We start from the raw sequence: 25,968 nt of genomic DNA, 5'->3' as shown, positions 1-25,968 counted from the left end.
TCTGGTTCCTCTATGTTCAGTCAATAAACATTTACCAAGCACCTAATACAGACAAGGCATTTTGCTCGGGGCAGGGGAGACCAAGAAAAAAAGATATTGTTTCTGCCTGAAAGGTGCTCATTTTAGTGAAGCTGACTGGAAAATCATGAAACAAAATGTGGCAATTACAGGGATAAAAAAGAAGCATAGGGGTGAAGGGGCACTCAGGACTTGGGGTCTGGGGTGGGGAGAGATATGTAAAGATATATCTTATGATTCCTATTCTTATCAAGATTCACAAAATGAAAAAACAGTAGGTAGGATTCATCATGAAAAATGAGGACGTGTAATCTGGTCTCAGGCATCATGTCAGTGCCCAGCGATTCCAGGCAGGGCTGGGCTGTCCAGAAGCTGAGAGGCGCAGGAGCACACAGATCTCCCTCTGTGCTCCTGAAGGCCTCGCTTCAGCCTGAGGTCAGTGGCGGCCAGCAGGAATTACTCACTACCAAGGTGAGCAGGACCTCTTCCCAGTGGAACAAGCTTCTTACAGTCTTCAAGTGGGATGGGCTCATCCCAGGGTGGGTGATGCTCTCATTTCCTCAGGCTCTGCCTGATCTAAGCAAAGGTTTTATTTTGAAAGTTGAAATGGGGGAAAAAAAATGTTAAATATACAGAGATGTAGTTTAGCTCCCCTCTGCATCTCAAATGTGGAGTCAAAAGAGCAAGAACTTGTAAGCTTTCAAGGATTTATGTTAGTTTTAGATACTGTTTCAAAGCCCAGGACCCTGGATGTGCCTGGACTGACCTTGGTTCTTACTTGATGGCCACTTTGTAACTGTTATCATAAGAAACTGGAAGTTATTGTGGCAGTCTGTAGTTCCCGCCCACAGACATTTCACAGGAAGCCTCTGGCTTTGTTTCCAGCTCTATACTGAACTCTGCTGTCCCCTTTCAGAAACACAAACAAGTGTGTGTATGTTTTCATTTTCCTGTTTAACCTGCACAGTCATGGCAAACCGGGGTCTCTCAGTTTTTTAAAAAATAACATACACACAGGGAAATTTCCTTTCTAGTGGCACGTTGCCAAAATGCTACTTAGATGAAACTGAGTTCATTTAAAATCAAGAGACTTTGTGAGATTGCTAGTATTTGTATCGGGCTTCCCAGTTGGCCAGAGGTGTTCTTGGCCATTGAATTTTGCTCCTTATAAACCCTGTAAAACCCTGTCCCCGAAGGGGACCCATTAAGCCTTAAGGACCTTTCAAATCCAGAGTCCCTTCTGAGCAGATGACTAAACAGGGACTTTTTATGTCTTACTCTGTTGAATTAAATACATTTGCCCGTCATCTACAAACTGTACCCTCTGCTGAGTCCCACACCTGAGAACGCAGCCATTGGCCTCACCCTGAATGCCTCCAGTGACGTGGGCGTCACCTCACAAGGCATCTCTGCTTGTTTCTGACGGATGGCACACAGAGACATTAACAGATTCCCCTAGGATGTCCACAAGAGGGCCTTGAGGAGTTTGGTGTGGGCCCATTTCAGGTTCTTTATATTGGAAATGGCCAACCAGCCATTTAGATCTTCGGGATAACATGAACGACAGGGGGTCACACAGAAAAGGTGGTCCTTCTGCACAAGACCTGCTCTTTATCCCCATCACAGATGGACTGAGTCTCCCTGTGGCTAAAGAAGAGGCTGTCTTGCATTTTTATAATTAGCCTACATTAATGAGGGGAATATGGATGTACCTCCCCTTTGAAACTTTAAAAAGTCAAACTAAAATAAAGCTGTAATTATTATACTCACTCTAAAAGTGAGGACAAGGAGCCTCAGAAAGATCAAGCCATCCACAAGGTCTCCCAGCTAGGAGGTGGCAAACACTAACTTCAGCTACAGATTTTAATTAAACACACACACACAATCTAAGTGAATTTTCAAAAAATTAATTAAACTTAAGTTTGAAAAATTCTTAATGTATGGACTTTAGGTGATAAATAAAAACAAAAATCTGTATCATGATTTAGATGAATCTCCAGGGGATTATACTGTGTAGAAAAAAGCCAATTCCAAAAAGTTACATACGATACGAATCTAATCATAGAAAGTATCCAAAATGACAACATTTTAGAAGGGAAGCTAGGTTAGAGATAGGACAGGATGTGGGTGGGTGGTCAGCAGGCTTTGACTCTGAGCTGGGTGGTGTGGAGGCCACTGTCTCTGCCCACTGGTCAAGGGCAGAGTGAGCTTCAGGTCAGATGATCTTCACTGAGCCAACCCACAGAAGCCTTGGCTTCCAGGGCAATTTCTCAGTTTACTGTTCACCCTAAAGACACCAAGTGAAGCTGTATGTTTTTCAAATGGGGAGTATGACATTAAGATTAATACACAGGTACTTGCTTGGGGAAAAAGAACATTTGTGGCAGCTTAGGGCTGCAGACTCAACTGGATTCCCAAGGGACAGCAAAGACTGATGATCACCTGTAAAGCATCGCATCTGTTCTGTGGGAAGTCACCCAAGAAGGCTTGGGAAGTGAAGCCTGAGAAAGAGCAGGCCCTGCTTGGTCTAGTGAAGCTTGGTCTGAGCCGGTGACTGTTCACAGTTAATGGGTCAATGGCAAGGGCAGAGATGGACAAGACAGAGTGAGAGAGTAGTGAAAAGAGAAGGAGCAACGGCGTGCAAGGGCAAGGTTTGCAGCTTGATCAGACAGTGTTTGGCCTCTGCCCGAGAGATTGTGAGGCTCTGAGCCAGGCTCCGCGTCTCTCTGAATTTGATTCCTATTTGTAAAACAGAACATTGAGCCCCTACCTAGCCTTTGTTACCAGGTTGGTGGGAAGAACAAATGGAATAATGTAAGTAAAAAGCATTTTATGAACACTTGGATTCTCTGCAAAGATTAGTCATGTGATCTGGCAAGATTCTTACTAGTGGCCCCTAAATTTCTGGACCTATGATTTGGCAAGTAAATTAATTCAATCCAAAGGCTGCTGGGTCCATGGGCCTGAAGTGAGCATCACTTAAGTGATCCGGTCTTGACAGCAACGGCTGTACTAACTATGGATTTCTGTATGGGGTAACATCATGGGAGGAGGAAGCATGACAGGCCACATCTAAGCTGAACTCTAACAACTTCAGCTGGCTCCTCACTTTGCAGCTAGGGCTGATCCTTGGCCCAAAAACAGGATCAGCCTATGTCTTGGGTGATGACTTAGGCTTCAGCCTTTAATAGTGAGTGAAAGCTCATCTAATTTGTAAGGCTTTTTCCCTCAATTTCCACTTAAGTACTTTGGTAAGTCAGTAAGTCTTGAAATGCTGGACAGGAAAGGGGAGCTCATCAGAGAGGATGGCAGTCTAGTGAGAGACCCTCTGGGAGGGAGGCAGTTAGGGCTCACTTGAAAATCTTCTCTGAGAAGTGGCAGAGTCTGGCAGAAAGCATGTTGGCTCTGAGCATAGGGAGCTGTATGAATAACCAAGCTTTATCCTGAGTCTGTTTCCTCCCCAGTCAAATTGTAACAACAAGCTCTCCCCTGGTGGTCCAATGGTTAAGAATTGCTTTGCAATGCAAGTGTGTGGATTCAATCTCTTCTGAGGGACCTAAGAGCCCACATGTCAGAGTAACTAAGCCCGAGCAGCCACAAGTGCATGCTGCAACAAAGACACAGTGCAGCTAAATTTAAAAATATATATATTTTTACAAATAGTAGTAACAACAGTGCTGTCCTCACAGAATTGTCCTAAGGACTAAAAGAAAGAAACAGATCTGCAACAGCTGGCAGAGAGTAGGAACACAATAATTTAGATCTTTTCCTTTTTCAAAAGACAGGAAGAAGATATCACAAGCCCTTTAAAATATCTTCCTGTGCATGTTTTTCAGAGAGAAAGAAACTAGGAACCTTGGTTAGCTAAGCCTACTTTCTTTGTAGCTCCTGGAAATGCATCTTATCAAGTTCAGGATTTGGTTCAGACAAACAGATTCCTATTCATGCTCTGCTAATTAATGGAGCTAATGTGATCACAAGCTATGTGAGCCTAAGGATGTTAATCTCCCCTAATCTCTGTCAAGCGCAACACAGAGTTTCATAATACCTATGACCATGGTTGTTTTGAAAGTTAAATAGGAAGTATCTGTAAAGTGACTAGCACATGTCTTCTTGTTGTTGCTGTTTAGTCATTAAGTTGTGTCTGGCTCTTTTGCAACCCCATGGACTATATAACTCACCAGGCTTCTCTGTCTGTGGGATTTCCAGGTAAGAATATTAGAGTGGGCTGTCATTTCCTTCTCCATGGGATCTTCCTGACCCAGGGATGGAATCCGAGTCTCCTCGATGGCAGGCGGTTTCTCTACCACTGAGCCACTAGGGAAGCCCAGAACAGTGTCTTATGCACAGTCAAATGCAACGAATAGTTGTTCTTATTATAACTGTCTTAGGTGTGGCAGAAGTGTCAGAGAAATGGTGGAGAGAGTATCCACAGACATCACAATTATTTTCCATAATCACCTATAAAATTCTTAGTCCCATCTGTGCAATGCTTTCTTCCCACTTGAGTTCAACAATAGCTCATATTCAAAGACTTCAGGGGTGTGAATGAGTCAACTGGGTGATGCAGCTGCCAGAAAACACCAGATGTCATCCCAACACCTCACCTGGAGCACTGGAGGACACGATTCAGTTGGGTCTGAACAAAGCTAGAGAGCATGCCAAAGGGAGCAAGTGCAATGGGGAAATGGCTAGAAGGATGCTCTGAGAAAGGTCTGAGAAACTGGGACAAGAGAAACCTAAGGTGGAGTACAAATAAACTACTATTTGAATGGAATGGCTGATGTGTGAAATGATGATTTCATTTATTCTGTCATTCCCCGGAAAGCAGAATGCAGACCAATGGGGAGAAGTTACCTGGAAGTTCATTTCAGCTCAGTACAAAGACTTTGCTGACAATGCGGCCATCCAATGACGATACATCTGTCCATCAATGGAACAGGTTGTCCTGTGACGGAGGACCTGAGTCCACAAATCTGGCGTCTTGGAGGGGAAAGCTAGGGAGGCTGGCCAGGACATCTCCCAGGCCCTTCCCAACTCTGAAATTCTATCTCATGAGAAGCCCACAACGGCTTCAACAGCAGCCATCTTGTGTTAGCGAGTCATTCATTAAAGGACAAAGCTTGTCCTCCACTGTTATAAAACTTGGGGGCACAACAGGGTAGAAGAAAAGGATGTCTGATTTACTGTAACAGTAGCTATAGTTACTACTGCAGATGAGAGGCCTAATATATCTATTTAACAAACACACACCGCTTATCTGCTCTAAGGAGGGTACTGGAAGCCAATCCGACCTCCTCTTTTGTGTGTTACAATTTGCATTCCATCAATGTAGTGGAGATAGGAAGCTACTACCACTAACATTTAAAAACTGATTTTAAAGTTAAAAGGAATAACTGCTTCCAATTTAAGCACACCATTTAAAACCCCAGTTTGTGACGACAGTGATATTTACCTCTAAGGGCTGTTCATGAAACAAATATCTGAGCACTATGTACTATATATACAGTATATACCAGGCCTGGTTCTACTTGCTGGGGACTTCTATCATTGAGCTCAAGAGACACACCGCCCGCATGGAAATTACATCCTAGTGGGGGAGAAGTAGCAATAAATACACTTAAGAAAGTTGAAGTATGCTAGTGAGCAGACTATGTAAAAGCAGTACATGAAAATAAACCAGGAATTCCCCGGTGGTCTAGTGGTTAGGACTCCATGCTTTCCCTGGGGCCTGGGTTTGATCTCTGGTTGGGGTATTAAGATCCTGCAAACCTTGCAGCCCACAAAAATGTTATTAAAAAAAAACATGCACCAATATAAAATAGAGATTTTAAAAAAACATTTCTTTTTATTTTAAAATTTAAAAAACAAAAGAAAGCAGACATAGGGATAGAGAGAAGGAGGTGGTTTCTGTTAAAGGATTAAGTAAGAGAATGAGGGTAAAAATTACTGCATGGACAGGTGATGCAGAAAGTCTTTAATCAATGTTAGCTTATTATTACCGTGGGGGCTTCTGAATTCTCAGGACTTAGAATTACATGTGCATCATTCCACTCCTGAATTATTGAATAGGTAATGTGTATTCAAAATCAAAACCAAAAGGTCCCAACAGTGTTTACAGGTAGAAGAAAGGAATCAATGAAAATATTATGACTTTGGGGTTCTAGCACTGCCTCACTTGTACAAGGATGCTGACATGAAGCCGCAGGAAATATAAGGATGCAGAAGCTGAGGCTTGAACAAGTTAACTCAGGTAAGTGACCACATTTTTCTAAGCCTTAGTTCCCCTGCCCCCACCCCCATTTGACCAGGGCTGTTGGAACAGTTAGCATGTAAACACTAACTGCATACATATGCAAAACATAATACATATGTAGAATACTGGGCACACAGCAGGTACAATTAGCTTACATTATTACCACTGTCCAAACTCATTTGAATTTTCAGAGATTTTCAGTGTGTTCACAATGAAAAAAACAAAGCATGTTCCTCAGGAGAGAACATTCCACAATCGTGTGTTGCGAGGAGTTGGACGAAGGTCACTTGTTATGAGCACAAGCCAGGGAAACATAAGGAAGTGTTCAACTGATTAAATGCTCAGTACAGGGCTCAGCCTTGCTAACTCCTTGGCTCAGTCTTCAGGATTCCAGAAGATGCAAACAAAGACACACTGATTCACTCAAAACAGTTCTTCGTACAAATCTGAGGATGTAGCCAAAAAGCAGTCCAGCAGGATTTATGAAGTGTGCTCCCTCCACAGAGCCTGCAAGTCGAGGAGATCCACAAGCTCCCTTTAATCGGCCCTTTTTTCCCAGAGACCGCTGCAGCACCGTCCTTCTGCTGTTACCACTCTGATGGAGTCTCTTGGGAAATGAGAATTTAATTTGTTCTGTGCTGAACTTTTTCTCATGGGGCAACTTTACAAGGAAAGAGCTCTCTCTGCTTTCCCAGAGGGGGAAAGCGTCCCCATCAGTCCCACTTCCTCAAGTTCTGAAATAAATGAAAGCTTTGGGGTATTAATTGACATCAGGGCCTTTTCTGCTAGTCACCCCAAGATAAGGGCAGCTGTTTCTAGAATCGAAGTCCCTCATTACCTGTAGATAGCACAGTAACCCCCCTCTCTGCTGTTAGGGGGCTTGTGTCCAGCAATCTGCCCCTTCCAGAGTTAACTATGACCACCTGGCACTTCAAAATGACTACAGATGCCTCAAGGGACAAAGCTTGTTGGCGTGGCTGGGTCTAAGTCAGTGCTTCTCAAACTATCCATGGTGGAGAACCACGTTTGACCTTATTTCTAATCCATCATGGACTAATACTTTCATAAAACACAATGAAAATGAATTGCTAGAAAATTGTTTATTAAAGACATAAAATGCAAGCCAATGCTTTTATTACTAGAATCATCAGACCTAAAGTTACTCTGTCAAATTGCTATAAAAATTTTAAATGTTAACTCACCATTTCTGTATCTGGTCTAGTCACTGTTCAACCATGAACATTTACTTGAAACAGAACACAATACCAACCAACCCCCTTTCCCTATGAAATAAGATGATGTATTTAACACAGTGGTTGGCACATAGTAATTGCTCACTGAATATTAGCTATTACTTTCGCTATTCTCTCTAGGCTGGTGAGAAGGGGAAACATTAACCTAGAGACTGAGATGCACATTCGAGTTCCTCCTCTTTTCCTACTGACCCTGGACAAGTGTCTTCACCATTCTGGGCTTTAGTTTCCAAAATTTGCAATACATAGTGAGATGATCTAGAATCTCACATCTTGACCAACAACTTATGAATTGAACTGAAACCCAGATAGAAAAAAAAACTGGGGTCCCAGTATACACTCATAAGGGCTTCCCAGGTGGCTCAGTGGTAAAGAATCTGCCTGCCAATGCAGGAGACTCAGGCTCAATCCCTGGTCCAAGAAGATCCCATAGAGAAGGAAACAGCAACTCACTCCAATATTCTTGCTTGGAAACTCCATGGACAGAGAAGCCTGGTGGGCTACTGTCCATGGGGTCGCACAGAGTCAGACATGACTTAGTGACGGAACAACAGCCCTCCGCACTCACAAACATACACTGAAGCAGGCAACAGCAAGGTTTCATGGGGTAATATTACTTTACCACAAGCTATGCACTGTTATTTTCTATTTTGTTTTATATTTATTGATTTAAAAATTTTTTTAAATAATTTTAAAGATTATTTTAAAAGTCTTTATTGAATTTGTTACAACATTGTTTGTTATGTGCTTTTTGGCCTCGAGGCATGTGGGACCTTAGCTCTCTGACCAGGGATCAAACTTGTATCCGCTGCACTGGAAGGCAAAGTATTAACCACTGAACAACTAGGGAAGTCCCTCGTTTATTTTTTAAATGCTGGTCAACACACATTTCTCCAGTACGCTTGCCTGGAAAATCCCATGGGCGGAGGAGCCTGGTAGGCTGCAGTCCATGGGGACGCTAAGAGTCAGACACGACTGAGCAACTTCACTTTCACTTTTCACTTTCATGCATTGGAAAAGGAAATGGCAACCCACTCCAGTGTTCTTGCCTGGAGACTCCCAGGGACAGGGGAGCCTGGTGGGCTGCTGTCTATGGGGTCGCACAGAGTCGGACACGACTGAAGTGACTTAGCAGCAGCAGCAGCAACACACATTTAATCGATTTCAAACCCACGGTGTTTGAAAAATGGTGAAGCAAATGAGCTCCTGGGTTCCTATCCTCGACAGTACACTGATTGGGCTAACAACTAGGAAGTAGGTCCCTGTCAGTCCATGACTTGGTCTCTTGGTAGGATGAGTATGATTAAAGGCAGGTGCATCTGCAAGTTTTTGTTTTTTAAGCCAGTTGGTTCTGCACTGAGATATTCTTAGTCAATCTATCAGGCACAAAGAAGAATGGTCAAAGATGTGGACTCATACCACTGGGTAATTACTTAACATACTGGTAACACGGAGTTAACTTCCATCTACCCTCATGCACGGCACCTTCAGGCAAATGTGCTAGGAGGTGGGTTACTGGGAAATGTCCTTACCGGATTCTGCTTTTTGGAGAAGAGAGAGGAGACAGTAGTGGGAGCTAACAGGCCGTTGGAAGTGTTAGGACTGAACTAATATTTCCAACTCCTTCAAATGATATAAGTGGCAGTGAGGGGGCTTATTAGGGAAAGAAATAGCAACATGCAAACTTCTATCTAAAGGGGCACTTTATAGCCCTTTCATCCTTTTAATGAATAATTTTAACTATTCTGATTTTCAAATCAGTGAACATGAAACTTTTATGTCCAATATCTTCCACTTTTGTGCTCTGAAAATCTCCCCCTTCCTTGTGAGTAGTAAGGGCCTCAAATTAACCTCTTACCAAGTTGAGCCACCAAGCATTTCATTTTGATGAAGATTTCAATTCCATAATCAGTACAAAGCTCTGTACTTTCTCCAGCTAAGGGGAGGCCTAAAGCTCCAGAGGGTGGGCTGGAGGAGTCAGGTGGTCTCTCCCCCATCCCCCTACCTTCCCATGCCCCTGCCTCACATCTTCTCCTTGAGCTTCCTTTCTTGGTTGGTTCCTTTCATGACTCCTGACAGTGAACCTGAGAGCAGGTTCTACTCAAATGACATCTTTCCAATAAGCTCTGCATCAAATGGGGCTCAGAAGTTTCAGAAAGGGTTCCCATATAGACCACCCCACCTTGCTGGGGGTGGGTTTTCTGACTGGCCAGAGGCTTATCCTTTGGGATACCATCCACAGCCTGGCTCACTCCTGGGATCCACTCATAGGATGTGGGGGTGGCTCTCCTGCAGGGCACTAGCCACAAGACTTAAGTCCCAAGCTGCCTTCTTTTTTTTGGTTGCACTGGATTTTCACTGCAGTGAGGGCCTTCTCTAGTTGCAGCATGCAGGTTTCTCTAGTTATGGTGCTCAGGGTCAGTTGCCCCACAGATGTGGGATCCTAGTTCCCTGACAAGGGACTGAAACCCACATCCCTTGCATTGAAAGGCAGATTCTTAACCACTGGATCACCAAAGAAGTCTTCCAAGCCACAACAGACTCACGTGTAGATGGTGGAGTCCAAGAAATTCACATCCTTGTCCGCCCAGTTTGCATCTCTCCTTTCCTCCTCCTCCCCCCACCCCTTCTCTTAGCTTTGCAGAGTCTGGGTGTGGGGAGCTCTTTATGGCACAGCTGGTGGCTCACCAACTTTCAGACAAAAGATGAGCTCCAAGGGCAACTCTGCTCTGAACGAGTCTCTCTCCCGCTCCTGGTCCTCTGTTTACAGGGATGGGTGTGAGCAATCAGGGCCATCTGAGAGCCGCTTCTGTCAAATGGCACCTTAAAGTTTTACAGAAAAATGCTTGTCACAGAGCTGCAGTTCTCTGTTCACAGAAAAGTGGGGATTTTAAACACCTTTTTAACTGTGGACTCTTCTCACTCACTCTTAGAAAACAGGAAGGACCCCACTTGGCAAATCATACCACGTTAGGTTTCTACTGAGTCACATAGCAGGTTCTGGGCCAGGCACTGTGAACACAGCAATAGATACCGCCATGGTCCCTGCCCTCAAGGAACTCACAATCTAACGACATGTTACACACACACACACACCCCACACGTGCATTTATGTAGTTCAGCTCTAACAAGTACACTGAAAGAAACACACAGAGTGCCACGGGACTGGACACAGATGGGACTGTCAGGAAGGGTTCTCTGAGAAATTAACTAATCAGAGACTAAAGGACAAAAGATAACCAGGTGAAGTGATTGGTAAGGATGCCTCAGGCAGAAGGAAATGTACCACGGGGGGAAAGAAGCTTGATTCCCCAAAAGATGGGCCAGTCAACTAGGTACAAGACATGGGACCAGAGAGGTAGGTGGAAACCAATTTATATATAAGGAATTCAAGCTGAGAATGTTCCAGGCACACACTCTCATACTTGGCATTCCCTTCCAATAGGAATCTTCAGTAACAGAGCTTGCTAAGGCCAACAGTCTTGATTTCAACAGCATCAAGGAAGCCATTGGAGGAATTTAAAACATCATGTCATGATCAAATTTTCATTTTAAAGAGGCAATTATAGGTACTCAGCCAAGAAGGTAACAGAAGCAGCCCTCTAGGCGGGGGAAGGCGCTGTGACATACGCTGGCTTCCTTTTCAAAGGCCCATTTACTAATCTACACTCGAGCAAAGCAGGTAGGATTAATGTCTATTAACTTAGTTTCTCACAGTTTTGTTCTAGATTCATACCCCTACTCTACCACTTACTAGCTTTGTGTGCTGAAGATCTTCTGTGAGCTTCCTCAGGTTCTTCAAATATGAAACGTGGAGAACTCTTTTACTTTGAATTCGGATGAAACTAGAGCCTTGGTATACGCACGTTCAACACATACTGACTCATTTCAAGCAAATAATCCTGACAACTTTAAAAAAAAAAAGGAAGTCTTCTTCTAGCCTATTAGACCTAATTAAACAAAGTTCTATATATATAAACCATGCAAGACTGCTTAAAATGCATTTACTAAAATGTGGCAAATTTTATAGTATTAATTTTACAGGAACTAGTGAATGATAAAAAATGGGGAAGATTTATGTTGACATATTCTATACATTATGTAGTAGACATGCTAATTAGATGCCCATGATGCCCTCCCCATATAAAGGGTGTTTATATTCCCAATGACATAACTTCCCAGAAATCTAGTCTATCAATCTAACTTTGAGAATGTCTGCCTTCCCAGAGGATCTAAACCTCTGTACTAAAAACACTACAGTAGCTGGAAAGATGTCAGCAATGTACCCCTGCATCTCAGTCTGATGCCGATGACAGACACTGAGAGCAGACCACAGGTAGACGTGACAGGTGGTTACAGCATCCCTTTCTGTGGAACACTGGGGCTTGGGCCTTCCCTGATAGCTCAGTTGGTGAAGAATCTGCCTGCAATGCAGGAGACCCTGGTTCAATTCCTGGGTTGGGAAGATCCACTGGAGAAGGGATAGGCTACCCACTCCAGTATTCTGGCCTGGAGAATTCCATGGACTGTATGGAGTCCATGGGGTCGCAAAGAGTTGGACATGACTGAGTGGCTTTCACTTTCCTTTCTATGGAACCCAGCTGTGGCCTCTAAAGTGTTCTCAGCAAAGTGTTCTAGGCAGTACCCCCACTGACCCTAAGATATTCCTGGTCCAAAGATACTCAAAGTGGGGGAAAGAAAGCAAGCAATGGGAGTCTAAATAATATGTCTGGAATTTCATTTACAAAGAGACTGGCAGAAAATGAAAATGAATTTCTCACCACATTGGAACTGTCCTCTACAGCTTCCCACTTTTCAGCATCACTATCCATCTCCTCATAATCTCATGAAAAATAAAAATACAGTAATAGTCCAAATGCATAAAACAAGACATCATCAGCTTACTTTAATCCATTTCAATTATGTGAATTGTTTCAACATATATTACATTAGGGGCATTCATTACAATACAAACCCCCTTCAACCAATTTAAGTATAAGGAACTCCAGTGGAGAACGTTCCAGGCACACACTCTCATACTTGGCGTTCCCTCCCGACAGGAATCTTCACATCATGTTTTGAATATGGAAGAATAAAACAAAGTGGTTTTTGATGTCTCTATTACTCCTGGTTCATGTTGAATGAAAAACCTGTGTATTAAAAGACTCTTAACAGGCAATGGTGAAAATCAACTCTTTGGCGAGGATTAACTGTAAATATGAATGCAGTGTTATAAGGAAGCAATTTTTAGGGGGAAAAACTGCATGAAGTATAACACAAGAATCTTGCGGCCTCAATAAACAATTAATTTGGAAGAAGTCAGTTTAATGATAGTACAACAGATGTGCGGTGCCTTTATAGTTGGTTGGTTATTCAGAGAAGCTCAGAATGGATTATATGAGGCACAGCAAACATCTGAAATTGGCATGGCAAAGGTTAAGAGCTAACTTTCTGCTCCAACTTTGGATGATATAATCAAGGGTTGGGATCTACACTGGATCTGGTGGAGGCCATTCTTACCACCAAAATCTGATTTCCAGAGCATGAATCCAAGTGAGAGCTTTGTGAGGATGTGGATGCAGTCCACAAATGATGCCTTTTACTGAAGGTTAATAACACATGCAATCACTTAGGGAAGGGTTTTACTGTCTACTTTTAGTCTCTTATGATTTTACTTCTCTTATTTTCAAATTTAAACAGGTAACAACAAATAGGAAAAATATTTCATGATGGAAAGCAAGCTATAGAATGCTCCTTTTAATCAGGCTAAGAAGAGCTGAGTGAAAAGTCCAGTTAGGATGTTTATTAAAACTTTATTTTAAAATATTAACTATTCTTTTAGACACTACTTCTACATCTTGAGAATAAGAAATAATGCCTAAACGTTTCTTTGGTCATCAAAATAATCATACACACACACAATGCATACAATACAAACTATAAACACACACATAAAATTCATCTTTACCATGACTCCAAAGCAGCAGACAACTGAGGCAACTGGAGCACGGAAAGGTCCGGTGAATGCCACTGCTGGGCGTACACCTTGAGGAAACCAGACTTTAGAGAGACACATGTACCCCAGTGTTCACTGCAGCACTATTTACAATAGCTAGGACATGGAAGCAACTTGGATGTCCGTTGGCAAATGAATGGATAGGTTGTGGTACATATACACAATGCAACATTACTCAGTTATAAAAAGGAACGCATCTGAGTCAGTTCTAATGAGGTAGATGAACCTGAAGCCTATTATACAGAGTGAAGTAGGTCAGAAAGATAAATACTGTATATTAATGCATATATATGGAATTTAGAAAGACGATACTGATGATCCTATATGCAGGGCAATAAAGGAGAGACAGATGTAGAGAACAGACTTTTGGACTTAGTAAGAGAAGACGAGGGTGGGATGAGAGAATAGCACTGAAACATGTACATTAACATATGTAACATACATGACTAGTGCAAGTTCGATGCATGAAGCAAGGTACCCAAAGCTGGTGGTCTGGGACAACCCAGAGGGATGGGGTGGGGAGGGAACTGGAAGGGGTTCAGGATAGGGGGGGCAGTGACACATGTATACCTATGACCAATTCATGTTAATATATGGCAAAAACCGTCACAATATTATAATTATCCTCCTATAATTAATTTTTAAAAAGTGATCTGGAAGTAGACAGTGACAATGGTTATATGAATTTATGAATATACTAAAAACCACTTCATTGTATACTTTAAAATGGTAGATTTTATGGAATATGAATTTTGTTTCAATAAGTATATTTTAAAAGTAAAAAAGAGAAAAAAGAAAAGGTCTGGTGAGTTGCCCAATTTCACCAGAAAAGACATAAAAGCCAGCAAGAGATGCACCCTCTTCTGCCTACTTGCTGAGGCCTTTTTCTCACTCTGCTTTCAGCACTCTGTTAATATACTTCCTTTTCTTTATATTTTACAAAATTTTAAAGCTATGCTATGTCAGAAACTCTGGAAATATGTCCAACAGTCTACAGATTAGAGAACTTTAAATGCATAAAGACATGGCAATTACATTTTAATTGCTTATTTGAAACAGCAATTATCTTCACACTGAAGACTGTCTAAAGAAGAAAGCAATCAACTCAGTCCTGTCATTGGCTGCAACAGTGCTATTACGTAGGCTTTTTTTTTTTTTTTGGTGGTGGTGGTGGTAAAACTGACATAAAATTTACCATTTTAGCCATTTCAAAGTGTACAGATCTGTAGTATTAATAAGTGCATTCACATTGTGCAGCCACCACCATTCATCTCAGAATTTCTTCATTTTCCCCAGTAATTCCATTAAACATAAATTTCGCATTTGCCCCTTGCTCCAGCCCCAGGAAACCATCATTTCCCTGGCTTTATGAATCTGACTGCTCTAGGAATCTCACATAAGAAGAGTCATACCCTATTTGTCCTTCGGGGTCTGGCTCATTTCAGGTAGCTACCATCAAGGTTCACCCACGTTGTAAGTGTCAGAACGTCCTTCCTTAAAAACACTGAATAATATTCTGTTGTACATATATACATTTTACTTAACCATATGTTTGTCAACAAACACTTGGGTTGCCTCTACCTTTTGGCTATTGTGAATGCTGCTGTGAAAACAGGTGCAAAAATGTCTGATTCCGTTCATTTGGGTGCATAACTGGAAGCAGAAATGCTGCATTATACGCTATTTCTATGTGTAATTCCAGGGTTCCCATTCTCACATACCTCAACTGAAGAATACAATGAAAACACCAACCAAACACACTTTGTATGTATGTTTCAAATAAAGCAGCAGAAAAACACCATCAGACTTCTCTTGCATCACTTCTCACCTAAACTGTTGGGAACACCCTACATCTATGAACTGCCCCTAAATGCCAAGGACTTTTCGGGTAGGCCCTCTGTAGTTCACATCTCAGGCTGAGCTCAGGCTTTCCTGTTGACAGGAAATAGGACCCAGTAAGGTTCAGTCTGTAGAAATGCAGGAGTGATTCCAAACTACACCCAACCCTCAGCTCCGTAACAGTCCATGGGCGTGGACCCTGGGGTCAAGGTCCGCTAAGTATAAAATCTGAATTTTTCTAAAACCAGTAATGGGAAAACAGGAAGATCAAGGAAGGTGGTGAAATCCCCACTAAGGCCAATGATTGCACAACACATCACTCCCTGAAGCATTTTTTTCCACCTGCTATAACACTAAAAATTGGGAGTGCTTTGTTACTTGAGAATTCACCAATCCCAGAACTTTCCTTTCTTAGAAGTTCTTCCAGGGTTTCTGTCAGAAATTCCTTTTCTGTTTAAGGGAGCAGGACACTCCAAGGAATTTCAGAACTGGTAGTATAACACACAATCGGCAGAACTGTCCCTCCGTGTAACTAATCAAAACCACAGTCAGCGTGCAGTCTGAAGAAACCCTGAGTGTATGCAGACATGTGGAGGTAGAGGGTAAGACGGTGGTCAATGCCACATGGAAAGCAATTCAGGGTCAATCAGGTGTGGCTCAAGGGGTTCCTCCAAAAACAGCGCCTTTGGTTGGGGAAGAGGAGGGTCAGAGGACTGTGTGGACCAGCAAAGGAGCATGGTGACCAGGAATGTCTGACTATTGGGTGGGCAGGAAATGGAAGCTCTTAGGCCTCTCTACTCGCTCCCAGTCACCTTTCTTCTGGACTCTGTCCCACTGAAGGACTTGATAATAAAACAGGCTTAAGACATCAACTTGGCTATGCTGCATACTGGGTAGTTTCTGTACATTAAAGGGTCACATATATAATTTTTCCTTCCCTGGCTCTTCTTGACCTGTGGTAGCAGGTCTTGACCTCAGCAGACTCTATTCTCTCTTTGCCCACTGCTTTGGTTTCTATACTAGGCAGTTATCCACGGAGTGGGAAGGTTAACAGGTACAGATGTGAGCCTAGGAAGATATTAAGAGGTTTCTGTTTAGGGCACTGAGGCTAAACTACAAGAAATTACCTGAGCCTTGCAACAGACTATGACGTAACTAACACATAATCAGGTCATGTACTCTGATCCTTGTCTGCTGCTGTTCCACGTGTACAGCTTCCTTGAGAGTCTTCAGGGAGGAGGGATATGAGAAAATCTATGTTCTCCAATAACCCCACCTCTCACCCCAGAAGTACTCAAGGATCCAGGCTGAAGAGGTGAGCTCTGTTAAATTTCCTAGTCTTTTGTGCACACCCGATGCTGGGCTGATAGTCAGACCTTCACAGCCCTGAAACTGACATATTCTAGATGACACTGCAGAGTACTCCTTAATTATTTGATATAAGTAAAATTATTTACATTTTATTTTCATGTAAAGATGACAGCAGAGGCTTCCCAGGTGGCTCTGTGGTAAAGAATCCGCCAGCCAATACAAGAGATTGGCAGGAGACAGGAGTTTGATCCCTGGGTCAGGAAGACTCCTCTGGAGTAGGAAATGGCAACTCCGATACTTTTGCCTGGAAAATTCCATGGCCAGAGGAGCCTGGCAGGCTACAGTCCAAAGGGTTGCAGAGAGTCAGGCGTGACTGAGCACACACGCCCACAAACGCAAAGGTGACAGCAGCCATAACATGCGCGTTCAACACGTATTTTCTGAATTAGACTAGATCTTAAAAATTCCTTAAAGACAAAGATGGGATTTTATTCATGCTATAATGTGAATACCGTTCAACATGTCGGACTTTTTTCTCCCTGTTTAAGCTAAATTTCATTTTGAACATCCAATACTGACGACATCAAGCTATTTTGATTAGGTAACTTTTTATGTTTATAAAAGTGGCACAAATGTCTCTGAATATCACTCCAGAGATACTAATCCACACTCAGCACTTACCTAGCATCAGTCTCTTAAATGTTCCAGAGATCTTAATGATATGTCCAATCAGTACCACAGAACAGACTACTACCCAACTCCTCCTCAGTCTCGTATCACGAAACAAGGCGACGACAGATGGACTACCCCCTGGCTCTAGGGAAGGACCAATGCAGGGACAGGGTAGCGGGCTTCTGGGTCCTGCCACTGTTTCACAGGCCATCCTTCGTCTTCTGTCTTCCTCCCCAGGCACGGCGCGGCTCTTCTGACGGAAGGCAAGATGGCTGCCATCCTTCAGTTATCACAGTACTGTACCTTTAGAATGGACAGCATCAGCACTGTGATAACTGAGCCAGGGCAGCCTGTCAGTCTCTGCATCGGCCGGCAGCATCCTTTCCTGGTGGCTGCAGGACTCCCTCTGAAGGCTCCCCAGGAAGTGAAGGACTAAAAGATCCCCTTCTGGAAGGTGGGGAAGCAGAAGAAAAAACAGGGTCACAGCCCAGTAACTGGTGAGGCTGAAACAGTAAAAGGGCCGGCTAAATTATATTAAGATGAATGATGAACATGTGATTTATATATATTAATAATGAACAACCACGAATACATCAAACATGCTTTCTGGCTCTATCTGACAGCGTTACCTCTACTGAGCATGGATTCACTGATTCCATTTTCCTGACCTCAATCACTCATGCAATAAATACTTACTGAAGGTCTACTATGTTTCCAGACATCTTCTGGATGTCCAGGAATTGAAGGTAAATAAGAAACAGTCCTTACCCTCAAAGTGCTCATAATCCAACATGGCAATAATACTTCACATCTATCGAATATGCAGTAATTTTCTATGTGCATTCTGCTTTGGTTTTCACAAGAACCCTATGGGATTGTCAATGAATCACTCAATAATTCATCACAAAAGGATTCTGGAATAGGTTAGACTTCATTAGCCCATTTTACAGAAAGAGAATAAAAACCTAAGAGAGGTTAGGGACTTCCCTAGCAGTCAAGTAGTTAAGAATGGGCACTTTCATTGCAGGGAGCACAGGTTTGATCCTCGGTCAGGAAACTTAAGATTTCACATGCTGTGCAGGAAAGCCAAAAAAGAAAAACAAACAAACAAACCCAAAAACTGAAGAGAGGTTAGGTGATTTACCCAATCACACCACTGGTTACACTGAACCTGAGTTCAAACCCATGTCAAACGATGGAAGCTGGTGCTTTTTTCTCCGCCCTAACCCAGCCATCCAACTCCATCAAGTGGGTGTTCAGTTTACACAATTTACGCAAACAGAAAGATTCTGAAAACATCTACTTTCAGGTTAAACTTTTTAGTTTTCTCAGTGTCTCAGGTCATGAAGCAGGAGCCTGTGGGAGTTTATGATTTAAGAAGAAATATCCATCAGCCCCCCACGTCCTCCCGCAAAAAGACTTCTATTGTTCTTGCTTTGAGTGCTAAGAATGTACTCAAATTGATGACACTAATGATTACATATTTATATCACACCTACAGGGTGTTTTTCACTATAGTTAATGTCAATTCTACAGTTATGGTGAAAGACTGCTAACATCCTTTGGAATGCCTTCTAAAAAAATCAACATATACACATCACTTGCTTTGAAACTACCTGTTACCTTTAAGACGTACCCTGAAGTCATCTTCAGGGATGATGTATTTTTAATAAGAAGTACAAAAATATTCTCAAACTGGAATTCAAGCTTCAGAATAGTCAACTCATTAAAGCCATGATTCACTCATTTTTTTTCCATGTCAGTCATTAAGTTCTCAAGTTATTTCACTATGAGTGGAACTTGACAGATGTTTGAAAAATAACTGTGTTTTCAATTAGGCATTTGCTCGGTTTCAAAGACTCCATTATATGCAAATTAGGTATCAGCACTGTACTTCAAATAAGTCAAAGAGATGAATGAACTCTTTAGATCAGCAGAGGTCAGAAAATAGTAGAGTACAGTGAGCCAGTTCAACTGTTAACTTTATACACTATGAAACTGACTATATTTTCAGAAAAGGAATATCCAATGAAATAATCCACCTGCATACAAATTAAAACAACTCTCTAAAGTGCAGAAATAACTAAAAGTTAAAGAAGTCATTGCCTAGGTCTTAGCCAGCTGACGCAATACAGAGTTGAAACAGGAGAGGGCAACGAAGATTAAAAAAAAAAAAAAAACCTGGATTCCCTTACCCTAAGGTTACTGGAAACAGCTGCATATTTTCACCCAAATTATAAATATCTGTTACATGAACAGAGATATTGTGATTATTTGAGAATAAAATGTTAGATAGCTGATACATCAAAGAAGATAAAAAGATTACCACCTAATATTTCCGAGCCACAGTTCTGGTGCTGTCGGCTTTGGAAAACATGAATACTTCCTCTGAGATACTGGAGGGTAGGTAAAGATGGGAACACATAAATAACTCTGGTATACTTAGTAGTTATTGGACCATTCTTTGCAAACACTGAGTGGTAGTGCAACTGAACGTCTAAATATGAAGTTGACAAGCATGAACTTAAAAGTCTATAACGTACTGCAAAGTTGAAATTCACTCTATTAGTCATGACCAAAAATTAGACAACTGAAGATTTTTGGTGCAAAAAGTAAAGAGTATTTCCTATTTCCTTATTTTTCCTCTCATTTCTTTTTCACCTAAATTGGGTGGAAGGGGCAAAGATACAGCAGGGAGCCAAGTGATCAAATAATAATAAAAAGCAAACTACCATTATACTGTGAATCATTAAATTAATATTTTCTCAGAATAATTCTAAAGCAGTTTCAAGGAAGCAAAAGTATGAGTTTTCAAAATTGTATTTTATAAATACTAATAAACACTTAAAATGTTTTCTCTTGGAAGTTATTTCTTCTACATGTGCATTTAAAAAAGCTAAATCTACCAAAAACATTTGTCAATAGATACTTCTTTAAAAAAATTGAATTATTTTAATTTTAAAACAAGTGACGGCAGGTGCTCATGTTACAGTACAAAAGTATACTGCACAGCAAGAGGGAGAAAGGAAGAGTAAAATGCTTTCCCCCAAAGATCAACCTGGTTTTAAACTCAGTTCTTCTATGGTGAAAATGATACAACTGAGAACAATTTCTTCACGATGAATGCACCATTATCATCTAGAAAGTACTACTGGCAAACTGGTATACTAAAAATGCGGTTTTAGACTTCATGGAACACAAAAAATGTCATGTCTCATATCAACGGAATGAAAATGAAAACACAATGATTTTGAACTTTTAAGTATCTGATTATATATTAAATAAGTGAAGGTACCATGAAATGAGCTGCTGGCATGCAAAATATTTGACAATACTTAAAAACTAAAATAGTTCAAATAGGTTGCTTAATTTAAATCCACCCATCTTTTACTGATTGTTTTCCTTCCCCAACTTGAAAACTACCATCCAACTTGGTGACATTACAAAATGTGCAAATTTGACCCAACTGTCAAGATGTAAAAATGTACTGTCAACAGAAGATGCCAAATGTCAACTACTGCTTTGTCTGGAGGAGAGAAAAAGTATATTTGTGTTTCATGGCAAAGCTTTGCTGTTAACAGTGTTTAAACTGGTGTCAAGATTAGTAGGAAACCTGGAATGAGGAGGCTACATATTTTTTTTTCTTTCTTTAGGAGAAATAAATCAGCTAAAACGTCAAGGAAAAGCCAAGGACAACTGCCTGGTGCCAAGTCAGCCCCAATTCTCACAGAGAAGCATTAACTGGGACTAATTACAGAGGGGGTGACATTGTTTTAGCCATTCCAAGCACTGGACTCCAAACAGTCACGCTCCATAACCTCAGCAGGTCACGAAGAAAAACGCTAACACAGAAGGTCTATATTCGGTAATGTTGAGACAGAAAGAGGAATGAAATGATAAGGATTTTAGCCCCCAAAGCTCCAGGAGACTAAGAATCTATAAGCAGCTGGACCATCCTGCTTAATGTTTGATAGACTATAGTATTCTATTCTATGGGTCTTTCCCCTTTACACACGTACTCTGCATACACACTTGTAGTCCAACTATCAACTTAATTCACTTTTGGATTTTGCTTGAGATTTAATTTTTGCCCCAGATTTTGGATTTCACAGTCTGCTCACAAGTCAGCTTTACTTCATTTCACCTTTGCTATCATATTCTTTTAGAATAACCAGTTAGAAACATACCAGCTAACTTCAACATGATCCACCCCTAGCTAACCATCTCTAAAAACTCTGGTCATCTTCTATTAATCTGTGATTTAGCAGATTCAGCACTGCATTTAGCAATGCTGGGTCTTACTTCTCAAATTCCCGTAACTGACAGCTGAAGGGGGGCCATACCAAAGGCATGCACTGACCTCCACTTCTAGAGCCTTGGGCTGGTGCAGAAACACAAGCACAGTCCTCTCTTCTGCAGAGTCCACCACTCAGAGCTTCTATTCCTACATCTGGAAAAGGAACACATTTCTACCTGTAACACACGGAAAAGGAACACATTTCTACTTGTAACACAGGGGTACTGCACTCATTATGATGTGCTGGATCTTAAACTGCGATTTACTTTGGTTCTGTTTACATCTGATTTCCTCAAGTCTACCGCCCTGTTCCTGAAGTCAGACTGTTCTCTTCATGTCCCTTCACAAAATTAATCACAGTCCTTCCCACAAAGTGCAAGCTCAACAAATATTTGACTGATTCACGGACAAACTTCTTCATTTCTCAGGGATTCTCTAAATAGGTTATCAACAAAAGTATATACTGAATTCCTCAGTCTATGTGTCAACAGGCAAGGTACTTCAAAGTTTGTCATCTGTAAAAGGAGGGGATAGTACTAAACGCCCAAGTCCCTTCCAGTGTCTTTACTGAATCTCAATAGATAAAACCAAACTCCAAAGATACCAACATTCCATTCAGGTCAACATTATATTTTTTTTGAGAAAAGGGGTCAGCAACTTTGTGAGCTTGATTCCCACCGGTGGAGCTATGATGTGGGGGCAGAAAGTGAAAGCAGAGAAAGAGAAAATTTTAAAAAAGTGCGTGGCATCACTAAGATGTCACCAGGTGCCACAACTGTACCACCAAGTGCCACACACGCTTCCCTGGTATAGTCTGGTATTCCCAGAAGCCTTTTACAAAAGCAGGTCTGGCCCGATATGTGGGTCTCTAAATTTTCTCATGATACCCCTAACCAGCCCTTCCAATACCTTGGACATTTTTACCGACCTTCCTGAGCGGGGCATGCCTCCTGCAGAGAAATCTGCAGGGCCGTCACTATTATACTGTACTTGTACTATTTAACACTTTCTTGTACTGTAATAGTAACTCTTGGGGGTCCCCAAATCCACATGGAAAATAGCAGGGCAAAGTAAATGGTTGACAAACATGAAATAACTGTATTTCCTGCAGTCACCTCTTTGGAAATTAAAACCAAGAAAAAAAGGAGTGATATCATGGACCAGTGCTGTCCCAGATAAGCAAAAAGCAAGTCACGTTTGCAACCTTAGATACTCCAGTAGTCACATTAAAAAAAAAAAAAAAAAAAAAAAAACTAAACTATAAACAGGTTAAATGACATTAACAACATATTCTCTTAACACAATACACCCAAAATATTTTCATTGGAACATGTAAACGATATAAACATTATTAATGAGACATTTTACTTTTTTGTACTAAGTCTTAGAAATCCAGGGCATATTTACACTTAACACATCTCAATTCAAACACTAAAATTTCATCAGAAATAATCTGTAGATTTCATAAAATTCACAGCTTAAAAAGTAGACACATATGCCCAACTTCCAAACATAATGAACTTTTCCAAAAAACTGAACACCAATTTTTAATTTAAAAACCAGTTCCTTATCATCCTAGCCAGATTTCAGGTGCTTGACAGCCACACATAGTAGTGGCTACTGCACTACTACAGGTACAGAAGATCCTGTCACCCGGATTTTTTAAAATCAGAACCCTTCACGCAGCAAGTCACTCTACAGCACTCACTGGTTACTCAAATGATGTCAGGTATTTTCTGCCCTCCTAATCTTTGTTAATACGCCATTGATGATCACTTATTAAGAAGCCCCTTTTAAAGAATGAACAACTCTTTCAGCTCTGAGAATTCAGGGAAAAATAAAAATGGAAACATCATGATTCAAAGATACCAAGTTAACTTTCAAGGTAAAGGTGGAAAATCCTGCCATCATTATTTCTTTGTCCAGGATATTAGTCACCCTGTAAAAGTTACAGGCGTTGTTTATAGTAAGCCTCTCAACTTCCATACTCAACGCAGCTGTCACTGCATCCTCAGATTCCTTTCCTTCAAGTGTTCCCTCCTACCCCCCACCAACCTCCTCTCTCTCCAGCAAAATCCCTGAAACACATTCTAGGAGCCCCTCTTTAATTCATTCCAAAAAGTACTTGTTACTGTTGACATACTGAAACACATGAATAATTCAATAAACATATCTCAAACTATTCAATTAATCATTCATCAGCTTAGGTACTCAACTTATCTTGGGAAAAGCTTTTCTGAATACACATGGAAAGTATCGCCAGACCCTTCCCCAAAGGAACCAATTACAAACACTGCAGCTTTCTCTCCGCGTGTCAAAGTTCACTGTTTCTCCTGAAGCTGACTTAAAAGTTGATCTTCTAAAAGGAGCTGGATTCCTAAGGTAGTTCTATTTTGAGCCTTCTTCCTGTTCTGAAGCTAAAGTTGGAAGGGCTTAGGTGGTGATGTCATGGAAGGGAGACTGCTGGCTTTCATTGAAGGGTCTCCTCCAGCAACTCTGGAGGATGCTCATAAAGGGGACCTAAGGGAGAATGTACACCTCTCATCGCTTTCTCCCCCTCCTTTCTGAGTCCCAGCTATTCATTAGCCAGCAAGAAAACAAGTTCAAATAAGCGTGCAAACATATTTACATATTTTAATTGTTAAGCATCTCAAAAATGGAAAGACTGAGAATGAAAATGTCTCACACGAGGGAAAAGGGGTGACATCTCTTTTTCCACACCTCCATCCCCACCTAAATATCTATCATAGGACTATAGGCAAAAATGGGGAGCAGCTAATAAGAAGAATAAAGAGATTATAAATGCTGGAGGGTTGAAGAGGAAACTGCTGTTGGGGATACTCAGGACAGAAAGAAGACCCCTGGGTCCCTTCTCTTCCACTGTTTCCTCCTCCCTTTTGGAATGGTTAGATTTAGGGCAGGGTGTGCCTTCTGCTTGGGAGGCGTATTTGGCTCCGGAGAACCAAGAGGGGCCAGGGTGGGGCCCAGAGAAAGAGAGCCAGAAACTGGTTACTCAGGCCAGATTCTAGACTAAGCTCGTAGCGAAAGAATAGAGGGGGCAGATTCCATCCTAAGACCCACTGGGGAACGAAGAACGCACACTAAACCCAAGGAGATCACTTCTTTCTGTCTAAACCCAGCAGTTAGTTGCTGGTTGTGAGCTGCAGGTCCAGAGGCAAGAAAAAAATCCCGATACATCTGTAGACAACTTGCAGGGGTGGGTGGGGGGATGGATGTGGCCAGCGCAATCGGCAGGTGAAAGCAGCACTTTCTGGCCAATTCTGGGACGGGAGGGCTGGTTAACAGCTTTCGGAAAGCTGGTGGGTTTTTCAGCTCACCTCTCCTCCAAAGCGAGGAATAAGCACAGGTGTGGTCCTTCTCCAAGAAGGTGGCAGCTGGCCTGCGGGTAGCTGAGGGAAAAGATTCTTCGGAAGGGGTAAGGCAGGGGTTACGCCCATGGGGTCAGCTACGGCCGGGAGCAGGCGATCTTCGCCAAGTCCCCTCCCCCTTCTTGAAAAGCGACCGAGACCGGCATAAATTACAGCCACGCACCCCTCCTTCCCCAATAATGCTTCTAATAAAAGGAACAGCCTCTCATGCCTACACACACAAAAAACAACTGCAAGCTCTGGTTGATGGAAATAAACAGGTGAGCCCCGAGAGGAAGCGGGAAAAGATCGGGGATGCGAGCACGAACGTGCGGAGAAATCAAGGCTTCCCCGCCCTCCCCGCACACCCCTCCCCTCTCGCCCCGGAGAATCTGCGTGGCAGGTTGTAAGCTAAAAATGCCACTCAGACAGACCCCCTCATCTCCCTGCCCCGCGCCCACTTTCCCTCCTACCCCAGGGTCCGGCGTCCCGGCCTCGTGGTAGCGACCGGTGCCCGCGCCGCACGGGGTTCACCCTCGCCCCGGACCGCCGCCGCGGGGACTCCGGTCTTCCTCTCTCCTCCCTCCCTCCTCCTCCTCCTCCGCCTCCTCCTCGCAGACTCCTCCCGCCGGATCCTTCATGTAAACAACATCCAGGCTCTATTTACAGTCGCCGCCGGACGGCAAGGGACCCACGCCAGCTGCCTGGAAGCAGGCGGGGGTGGGGGAAAAGCGAGTGCGCAACATTTACACACACCCGCCCCGCCCCTCCGCGCCACTGCCCCGCCAGGGGGCCGGAGCGGGACACCGGGGGTCTCCCCGCGCCCTCGTTCAACCTGCGCCGGTCTTGACACCCCAGCGAGGGCCAGAGGTAAACCGCGGAAATGCCGATGGGCGAGGTCGCCCCCCCCACCTCACCCCGCCCCGCAGGGGAAGAAA

The 25,968-nt window shown here is 42.5% G+C and overlaps 1 long non-coding RNA gene across 2 annotated transcripts; it reads right to left on the bottom strand.

Moving 5' to 3' along the window:
• Nucleotides 1–5,842: 5,842 nt before the first annotated feature.
• LOC102404637 lies at nucleotides 5,843–25,490 on the bottom strand. 2 transcript variants are annotated; one of them, XR_006551867.2, is made up of 2 exons: nucleotides 21,726–25,490; nucleotides 5,843–6,881 (listed from the first exon to the last, which is right to left on the bottom strand). It is a non-coding gene; the product is annotated as an uncharacterized LOC102404637 (long non-coding RNA). The 2 variants fall into 2 exon arrangements; XR_003110148.3 differs by lacking the exon at nucleotides 5,843–6,881 and adding an exon at nucleotides 17,162–17,812.
• Between the last annotated feature and the right edge of the window lie 478 nt (nucleotides 25,491–25,968).

This window comes from Bubalus bubalis, chromosome 6, assembly GCF_019923935.1.
Source record: "Bubalus bubalis isolate 160015118507 breed Murrah chromosome 6, NDDB_SH_1, whole genome shotgun sequence".
NCBI classification, from domain to species: Eukaryota; Metazoa; Chordata; class Mammalia; order Artiodactyla; family Bovidae; genus Bubalus; species Bubalus bubalis.
The sequence above is the reverse complement of the archived record's forward strand: the minus strand, read 5'-3'. Positions and strand labels throughout refer to the sequence as shown.